Below are 10,431 nucleotides of genomic sequence, written 5' to 3' on the forward strand. Positions count from 1 at the left end.
ATATTTGACTAGTCCTAGTATGTAATACTTATAAATTCTAAAAAAAGGAAGTTTATAAAAGATCTATTGTTCGAACATATCTAAGTCGCATCTGTTGCACCATCAGAGTGATCCGGTGAGTGGTCACAAAGTGGTGTAATGCTTGCGTTCTCTACAGAAGTAGTGCCTGTATGTGATGGACCACATCAATATTGTCTGGTACCTATCTGTTGCATCACCTGCTCTCGCCACTCTCTAAGCTCTCATTTCCTCTGCTTGTTTCTGCATCTGCTCTTGCATTAGTCAAACTTGCTCAGTCAAAGCTGGATCCTGTGTGGCTGAAGAAGTGGCACTTTAATAGAATATATATAACTCCACAGGCAAAGGTATACGCCGAAGTTCCTTAGCCTATTAAGCATTTTTTAATAGAATATATTTACATTAATTCAATAAAAAAAACCATTTACTTGTACGGAACAGAATTATAATTAATTAGTAAAACTAACCATTCGTCGTCCACTCTCTGAAGCGGATATGGATTCCCCAGTATGGCGGGATGGACCAGCACCCTCCCCTCCAGTCTCACTGCGCCTATTATTCGAGTAAATGGTGCATTTAGCTTGGTACCCTAGGTCACTCCATGCTTCTTGCCATTTTTGCCAGACTGAATCTCTAATGCACTTCTGTCTTTATCCTTTATTCCACATTTTACTGAGATAGTCCTTGTACTGCACTGCAGCCTTTTCCTCCCATAATTCATGTAGAACAACAAATAAAGATTGATCAAACTCAAAGAATTTCTGAACAAGTAGGTATTGCAAATTTAGTAAAAATGAGCACCAATAATGTTTAAATGAAATAAATAAATATAGATTGAACTAATAATATGCATTCAATCAAAAAAGATAATATAACTTCAAAATAATTTTTCCATGTAAATGTTCGTTGCTCAGTTATTTACCTGAAACTCATTCCAATAAAATTTCTTAATAGTCTCTTGAACATTCTTCTAAGTGTATCCCTCTTCATCATCCAATTTCTTGAAGATCTTCGCTATTTGTGATGAGCAATCTCTAGAGGGCTCCAACCTACGATAATCATATGTTAATTGTAAATAAACGAAATAAATATAATGCATACCTAATTCATAATTCACATAAGATATCAAAATTAGAAAAACATACTCTCCATTTTCTACCCAACATAGTCATCGTCCTGAGGGTCCTAATCTTGGGCCAATGGATGGAGCACTAGATGGTGTAGAAGCAGAAGTAAAGAGAGAAGGAAGAGGTGGAGGTGGAGGTGATGATGTGGCCATCCCCGAAGCAGGAGATAGTGTAGTAGTAGTACCCAATGGCTGGGTAGTAGCTGGTTGACAAGGAACCCAAAAGGAAATGAATTCCTAGAACCCCTAATCGAATGGATCGGATCAAAGATTAATATGAATCCCCCTCTATGGCACCCCACGTTTATACAGAAACGGAAACACCAATAATCGAGTAAAGAACAAGATAAACGCCACAATGAGTTGATAAGTTTATCTTAATTCTTGATGCAATTAGAGGATAGCAATTTCTCACAATCACTCTAATTAAGAAGAACATGCAAGAGCATGAACAATCTGCCTTAGATTCAAATTATGCCAAAAATCCCGTTTTACATCTTAAGGAGGCTATTTATATGCCTCAAACAAACCTAATACTAAAGAAGAGTATCTAACTAGGCTGCCCTAAGGCCAAAACATATGGGCCTAACTAGTACACACAAAATAGAATCATTTCTAACCCAAAATAGACAACTTAATATTGGGCAGATTGCATGCATCATAAAATCAGCCCAAAACAACTTAAATAAACACTATGAGCCCATATCCCTTACATATTAATTAGACCAAAACAAGCAACAAGGAATAAGAACACGTCCAAGCCCACATCCCTTACATATTAGCATGGCTAGGGTGTGCTACACCAATAGCACATGTCTCCAACATTGTAAGAAGCCTAAATGTGCCTTCAAGTTCCACACAACACTTGTTAAATGCCACATCATGAAGCTCTTGTGTAATTTGGTCAACATATAAGGATATGGTTGCCCCCATATCGCTTGGCATGGCTCCTTGTAATTGTCCCACTAGGAAGCACTAATGGATCCGTATCAGTGGTGGAGGCATATCCCCATGAATACTAGATTGGTGGACTCTGCGAATGTTGAGACTGCGACTGTGACCTGTGGATGGATTACCTCTACCTTGGTTTGGATCCATGGCTAAACTAATTTTGTTTATTAGTTAATTTCTAAGTACAACAAATCCATACTTTGCAAATTTAAATATAAATAATACCAAAGTAAATGTATATAATTCATAATTATCAATATAAATTCATGACAAGTACATATATTTAATACTAATGAAAATGTAATATAAATTGCATAATGAAGTGCTATTCGTTATCACTAGAGCCATTAGAGTATTGTTCGTCGTCTTCCTCATCAGAACTTATCATAACCACTAGATCTTCTTCCTCCTCATCATCTATTAGATCGATATCAATATATGTCATGGAACCATCATCCAATCTTGAAGGCCATTCTTCTTCTGCAATCTGAATCTCATGTGCTTCTATTTCATCCTCTTGATATGGATCTTCTTCTATACGTGTAGCAATTGCAGAAGTTTGTGGTAGTTCAATTATGGCTCTAAGTTTGATGTTGCATATTGATACCCAGTCTCCTCTATCTCGTCTTATTGTTGGATAAGAAACATAGTTAACCTGAGCAGCTTACATTGCTAGAACAAAAGGTTCATACTTGTTATATCTTCTCGGTTGATTTATATCAACTAATTTATATTTTGGGTGAACCTTCATACCAACATTTGGGGTTGGATCAAACCATTCACAGTGGAACAACACAGTTCGCTTGATTAGTAAGGTTGGATACTCCAATCCTAATCCTTCAAGCAACCTTCCACAGAAGTCACTTGCAATATCACTATAATTTGATCACTTTATATATATCCCACTATTCATGGTCTTTCTTGTTAACCCATACCCCTCTGTATGAAATTTACATCCATTCACGAAGTAACCAGAGTAAACATTCACAATCGACAATGGCCCCTCAGTATTACAAATGATCATTTACAATTTTAAAATTATACAAAGGATTGATTCCCATGTTATCCTAATGTATGCAATATAAACAAAGATCATCTAACCACCTTATTTCGTGTCATCAACATAATTTGGGTATGTACCTATCACATTCAAAAATGTCATCATCAGGATTCATGATGAGACATTGTCACTCTATATGTCTGGTGGAATTTCAGCAGCATTTCCCCATAGTTCTCCAAGTGCATGACTTGGATATTATCCAATATGCACCCAGAGAACAGAATCAGGAAATAGAATAGATATTCCATCAAATTTAGAAGACAAGTTCTATCCATCATGAACTTTCTAATGAATCACATTTCTAAACTGTCCTCTTTGGATAATTCAATGTAATACTTCTGCTGCAGAGTTCTAAAATTAAAATCTAAAGCCAACAACTTCATTTTAATAAAAGAGTAATTACAGGTAACTTAGGTTAGGTGGATTAAAAAATGTAGTATAAGCAAATAGATAGCATAAGAATGTAAACATTTGCACAATCAAACAAGAATTACAAAATTTTATAAAAAAAAAATGAAAACACCAATGATACCAATAGTAAGCATTTTCACACTATTTACATATTTTGCAGGACTATAATTGCAAAATTAGGTGGGCGAAAAATCACCACCAAACCCTCACTAAGCATTTAAAAGCATAAAGCATATAACAGAGGAAGCATTCAAAAACTGCAAAATTTAAAACTAAGAACAAAATGAGAATTCTTACCTTTAGCAAATCACAGAGCCATCAAATGAAGCTCACACAATCTACACTTGTTTGTAAGCTATGGCTAGGGGAAAAGAAAAGCCATAATGAGATTAAGAAAAAAAACTTTAAAATGTTGATAAAAAGAAAAGCCGTAATAATTTTATCATGAAAAAAATCAATAAAAATACCTAATTGTTTGTTGTTAGAAGAAAATGGCACTACCGACGAGGCTGATGGGGGACGACCATGTTTCTAGTTTGATAAATTGACAATAGCAAAGCAGTGTTTAGGGGATAGAGAAAGAGAGAGTGAGAGAGAGAAAAAAATAGAGAAGAAAAAACGTGTTTGAGATCGAGAGCTGACCATAAACTAGACAAGAAAGCGTTTTACATATTTCCCTTAGCGACAGATTCTTCAGTCGCTATATTTTTTCAGTATTTTTTAATACAGTTTTTTTACAGTTCGGTCGCTAACCAGTCACAAAAATGGTTGCTAATTTCCGAGCCAACAACTCCTCGCGATTTTAGCAACCGATATGAAATCGGTCTCTATTCCAAAACTGTCACTATTTTAAATCTAAATGTTTGCAATCTCTATTAAATAATTACCTTATTTTTTATTTTATTTTTTTTCGGTTGCAGCCTATCTCTAAATGGTATCTATTTTAATAATTTTTATCAACTGAAGATATTCGGTCGCAATTCGGCGTCTTTCTTGTAGTGTTTGAAAAGTAAGTAGAAATATAAATTTATTTTTCTTTATTAATTTGTGGATGAAATATATATCCATAAAAATATTGTAAGGTTATAAGCAAGGGTTAGTTTATTTATAATGGAAAAAATTGCAATCTTTTTTCCCTCTCAACAAGTTTGTTGTTTAGTTGCTTTCACGTACGTTAGCAGACAATAAATTGACTTGCTTTTATAATGAGGTGGAGCCAACGATTAGCTTTAATGACACTTTACCTCGTTAATCTTTTATTCAGCATGCATGACATATAGATGGACCTAACTAGCTTGAAATGTATATATACATGATTAAATTTTTAAACTTAAAAGATGGAGTAACAAATAAATCAAGTCACGGCAAATTACGAGTGGAGATACGATTTGACAATAGCTGCAACCATACAGATTTGAATCTCCTTTCTCAATACTCAAAAATATAGAAAAATTTTAGAGTTTTTTATGATATGTCAAAAAATATTTGTAGGATCATAAACTATCAAATTCGAATATAGATTTCTAACTTATGAAACAAATATTCCGACCTTAACCTAATATATGACTACCAATGAAGTTCAAAAAGAATTAAATAAATTTATATCTTTAATTTAACCGGGATGAGAATGTTTCTCAAAATTCTCATATAAGAATTCAAAGTGTATGCTCTAACGGTTGAGATTTCAGACTTTCATTTTGAGGTTCTAGGTTTAAATTTTAGGTGCATGTGCATAAGTGAGATTAACCCTAATTGCGTCGCATATTTTTTGACCCCAACCTACTAAAATAATTTTTATTTGAAAAAATCATATCTACGTAAATACTTTGAAAACCCTATTCAAATACTCTTAAAATAATAAAATATTGGCCAATGTTATATTCAATTACGATTGCAAGTTGCAATATTATTTTTTAATGAATGGATAGAGAATTTTTAGTAACTTTGGCATGCTTATAATTAAAACAATTGGCAAGTCTAGCTATATACATGTCATGACACCATCAATATATCAATATGGCATCCAAAAAAAAAAAAAAAAAAAAGAAAAAAGCTAGTTTGCAAACCATATGATTATCATTACATGATTCATCAAGACAAAATTTAAAACTAGGATGCATTAATAAATTCCCACATTACACATTGATGCATTAATTGGTATGCTTCCCAATATATAAATTATTTTTTGATTAATAATAAAGACACATATAGATAATATCCTTAATTAAATAGAAAAATACACATATATTGTAGCTAATCAAAAATAATAAATTCATAAAATATGCATATTTTATTTTAAAGTACATATTGAAAAGGATTGTATTATATAATTATATAAAGATATCAATTAAAAACTAGTTAGAAAATGATTAATATTATTATTTAATTTACTGTGATAAACTTCATTATCAAAATAAATTATTAAATTTTAATTTTAATTTAAAATAAGGATAGCCAAATACACTAGTTATTCCTCACTTTTTTTAAATACATTACATCCTTAAATTTGTCTCCATCCAACAATATCGTCCCTTCCTCCAATTATGATGAGTTTTACCATTAAGTTGCTAAAAATAACGAAAATGTCCTAAATTTATATGAATTATTAAATATGCCTATTTCAAGAAATTATTACTTAAAAAATTTTGTTAATAAAAATCTACACAAAAATTCAATCATAAAGTATAAAATTAATAATTAGATTTAGGCCAAAAAAAATTAAGTGTTTTTTATTAATTTGTTTTTTATTTCAATATTTGTGATTATTATAGTTTATAAAAGTTAAAGTAAGCATGAGTGTTTTAGAATTTTCTTTTATAAAATTTTAATGTCTCCTTCAAAATTTTAAATTATCATCTATTCATTCAATATTTCCTTTATATTCCCATTTTTAGAGGACAATTAACGATATTTTTTTTATTTTTGATTTATATTTTTCTATTCTTTTTTGGTTTCTTTTGAGAATATGAAGATTAGGATGAATTTTGTTATTACAAATTTTCTCTCACATCTAACCATCTTTTTTGGTTTTGACTCACAACTAAACAAATTTAAGAATGAACTCAAAGATTAAAAGTGTACGACGAAATGAAAAGATCAAAACTTAGAGGACGAAATGAAAAGATCAAAATTTAGAGATGTAAATATATATTTTGGAGAAAATAAGGACCGATTAGTGCATTTGACCATAATATAAGAACTAAATAACAATTATCCTTTAAAATGAATCATATCATAAAATAGAAGTAAGTTTTATCTCACTTTATTAAATTTGTTACCACATACTCTCTCCATTCTTTATTTAGAGCAAAATTTCCTTTTTCAATGTATTTTTTATATAGAAAATTTTTACTCTATATAGTAACTTTGGAATGCAAGCCAAATTAAAAAGACTAAAATGCCCTTTGAGTGTATGTGTTTACTTTAAGATTAAAGCTCAACAATCAAGAAAAGTGTCAAACACAAATATTCTCAGTATTTAATGTACGAGTATTTCAAGAGAAAATTATCAACTCACTTTTTCTCGTTTTATAGTAACAGTGGTCGTTTTATAAATTTAGCCACAAAATTAAAATTCTGATATTAAAAGTCAAAATAATGGCTACATAAATACAAAGTTAGCCCTTATTTGTGTGTTTGATAAATATATGTCCACTTTTATCATTGTAAATTTGGCTACAATCGTTGACGTCAGGAATAAATATTTGTTATATTAGTTAAGTTTTGTAAACGGACACGTTTTGTTTTTAAAAGTAGGGGTGTGTTTTGATTATTGAAAAAAGGGGGAAATTAGAGTTTGTTTTTAGTACTTGTGCATTTTTTCAATGGTTTTTATTTTTTTGTGTTAGTTAACGGTCGTGAACTTCTATAAGTCACTTCCATTTTGTGGCCTTGCATTAGTAGTCATGCACTTTTCTAATTTTTGTTTCTATGTGTTAATTGACAGTTGTGAACTTCTGTAAGCTATTTTGTGGACTTTTATTATTAGTCGTACGTTCTATAAGTCATTTTGTGACTTTTTATTATTATTAATCATGTACTTTTCAAATGCAGTAATTTTTTTCCCTAATCTTTGTTATGATAATACTCTTTTATAAGCTACTTTGTGGCCTTTTGTTAATACTTAATAGTAGTTGTGAACTATTGTAAGTCGTTTTATGGCATTGTTATTATTAGTTTTACACTTTTTCAGTAGTTGTTGTTTTCTGTGCTAGGTAACGGTTGTCAACTTCTGTAAGCCACTTTGTGGCCTTGTTATTATTAGTTGTGCACTTCTATAAGCCCTTTTGTAATATTATTATTATTAATTATGTACTTTTTCAAATCTTATAATAGCTGTACTCTTTTGCAACCCACTTTGTGGCCTTATTATTATTAGTTGTGTACTTTTAAAATGTGAAGCTGTTGCCACACATTTTGCTAGATTGTGTATTTTTTAAAAAAAATTGTGGCTTCAAACTCACACTAAAACTCGAATTTTAGTACTCACTTTCAAATTAAAACTTGTTAAGAGGCTAAATACAGTAATTGTTTTTTTAAGGAAGGCATAAGTATATGAATATAAATCAATAAGACAAGATAACAAGATTAAATATTGAGAAGATAATTAATCTCATTAATTTATATCAGATTAAGGAAACTTTGGCAAAAATTGAAAAAAAAAATCAAAAATGCATATTTAAAGAACTCTTAAAACTAAATATAGCTAACCATTTAAAGACATAAGTTCAGAGTATATCAATTTTTTTCATTTTTAGGCACATATTATGTAAAACGTCTCCATTCTACCAAAGCGTGATAGAGTTAATAAAGAAAATTTAAAATGATGCCCAAATAATGCAAATAGGCAATAAATGCACTTCTTGATACTATCTTTTATGTCAACTATTGTTCTTATAATTAACGAAAAATGAAGGACATTTTAAAGAGAAAATTTCATTTAACTAACTTTTTTTAATCTAAGAGCTTTTCTTGTTTTCTCTAATAAATAGAATAAAGAGAAAAGAGAGAGTATTATATAGATAGATGTTTTCAAATTGAGATTGTATTCGATTAAAATCCTTCTAAAAATGACAACTTAGAGATTGTATTTAATTAAAATCTTTCTAAAAATGAAGACTTTAAATTAAAAAATCTTAAATCCTGATTTTATAAATAAAATACATTTAAAATATAGTGACTTTCATAATACTTAATTAGACATTTTGAAAGATGCATATGTGCAAAAAAAAAGAAAAAAAAAAAGGATTTACCTATACTTCATCGATATATGGCGAACCGAGTAATAAATTAATTAAAAATAATTTTTTACTAAATGAAGAAATATTCATTGAAAAATACAATAAAATAAAAATAATTATTTAAAGAATCATTCATTAATTCCACTCCGAAAAAAAAAAATCCTTCATTAATCTGCCTATACCCTTGCCTTACAGAATTATAAGACAAATAAAAAAAAGCAGGTAGAAATATTACAAAGTCAAAGTGCATTTTTACCGTTGCCTTGGAAGATAGACAAAGCATCTAAGCGATAATATTATAAACACTCAAAATATCATGATATGAGATGATATGAAAAGGAAAGAACTATAAACTCCAAATCAGCAAAATGGTCCCCATGAAGCAAACCACGTGCACAGAATGCATCAAAGTTTGTAGAAACTGCACAAAACATAAAATAAATAAATAAAAGAAATAAAGGGAGATATTATACTCCTAAATTCTCTTCTACTCAAGGAGGGTTGGTTGTTAGTTAAATGTGTTGGAGGCTTTCAATGCTTCCTTGGCGAAGGATCCGATGCACTTGAGCTCCCTCATTTCTTTTTTCTCTTCCATTCTTTCTTTTCTTGCAAAATTCTCTACTGCAGAAATTAACCCATCTTCTTCTTGAAACAATTCATGAGCTCATCATCAGATTTTGACAATTTCTTCTTCTCATCATTGCTAAGTATGTCAAATTCAGATCACATGCTTCTCGTCAAAGAAAATCAAGAAGAGATCGAATTCAACGTTCTGTTGCAGACCCAAATTTCAATTCCATGACGGCATTTCTTTTCAAGAAAATATTGGAAAATGCAAGCAAGTGCTTGGACGAGAACAAAAACAAGAACAAGAAGAAGAAGAATCCAAGAACACAAATTCTTGCACGCCTGAATTATTAGAAGAAGAATTAAAGGCTAGCAATAATGTTGATGACGACGATGACGAAGATGATAATGATGGATTCAAGACTCCAACTTCTTTGGATCACAAACATTCCTTTAACCAAACAATGCCCACCTGCACCAACAAAACCTTCAAAGTCTTCATTATCTTCTAAAGAAAATCATCGAATGTTCGGGCAAGTCGACAGCTTGATCTGTCTCAAGAAGTGGAATGTCTATTTCCTAAGCTATTCTCGACGATTTCCATCGGAAGATCAAGAAAGCCAGAAGAGATCATGATGACTGAATTAAAATTACGCGGAATTCATTTGGTAAGATTGATTACATATATGTATATGTAGAAATAATAATGCAATTTGGAATTAGTTAATTGTTTTATATCCGTTTTTAGTTTTAGTTTTTTTTTCCCTTTATTTGGTTTAATTTCTTTTTTTCTTCTTCTTCTCTTCTTGTTATGTGAAATTGTTGGTTGAGTGGGGATTGGTCTAAGACCCTAATGATAGTTGTTGTTGTTGTAAAGTTAAAGTAGAAAAGATTAAAGATTTAGAGGGAAAAAAAAAAGGATATGTGGAATTCTATCTTTGCTACTGCATCTAAGGTTCTTTTGTGCTCAAGGTGTTTTGCTGTTCAAAAAAAAAAAGAGAATTTATTCTCAAAGATTTGAACACAAAAGGATGCTTCTACAAAAATATTCCAAATAT

General features: G+C 30.5%; 1 long non-coding RNA gene and 1 pseudogene across 1 annotated transcript; one reads left to right on the top strand and one right to left on the bottom strand.

Moving 5' to 3' along the window:
• Window positions 1-245: 245 nt before the first annotated feature.
• LOC149491681 (uncharacterized) lies at window positions 246-4,171 on the bottom strand. Its single transcript, XR_016319320.1, has 4 exons — window positions 4,034-4,171; window positions 3,864-3,927; window positions 486-1,067; window positions 246-387 (listed from the first exon to the last, which is right to left on the bottom strand). It is a non-coding gene; the product is annotated as an uncharacterized LOC149491681 (long non-coding RNA).
• A 5,290-nt stretch (window positions 4,172-9,461) lies between these two features.
• Window positions 9,462-10,069, top strand: LOC149491682 (uncharacterized; annotated as a pseudogene).
• Window positions 10,070-10,431: the final 362 nt, after the last annotated feature.

The sequence above is a fragment of the Jatropha curcas genome, unplaced genomic scaffold, assembly GCF_041381405.1.
Source record: "Jatropha curcas cultivar XTBG-Jc1 unplaced genomic scaffold, XTBG_Jcur_1.0 HiC_scaffold_880_pilon, whole genome shotgun sequence".
Classification (NCBI taxonomy): domain Eukaryota; kingdom Viridiplantae; phylum Streptophyta; class Magnoliopsida; order Malpighiales; family Euphorbiaceae; genus Jatropha; species Jatropha curcas.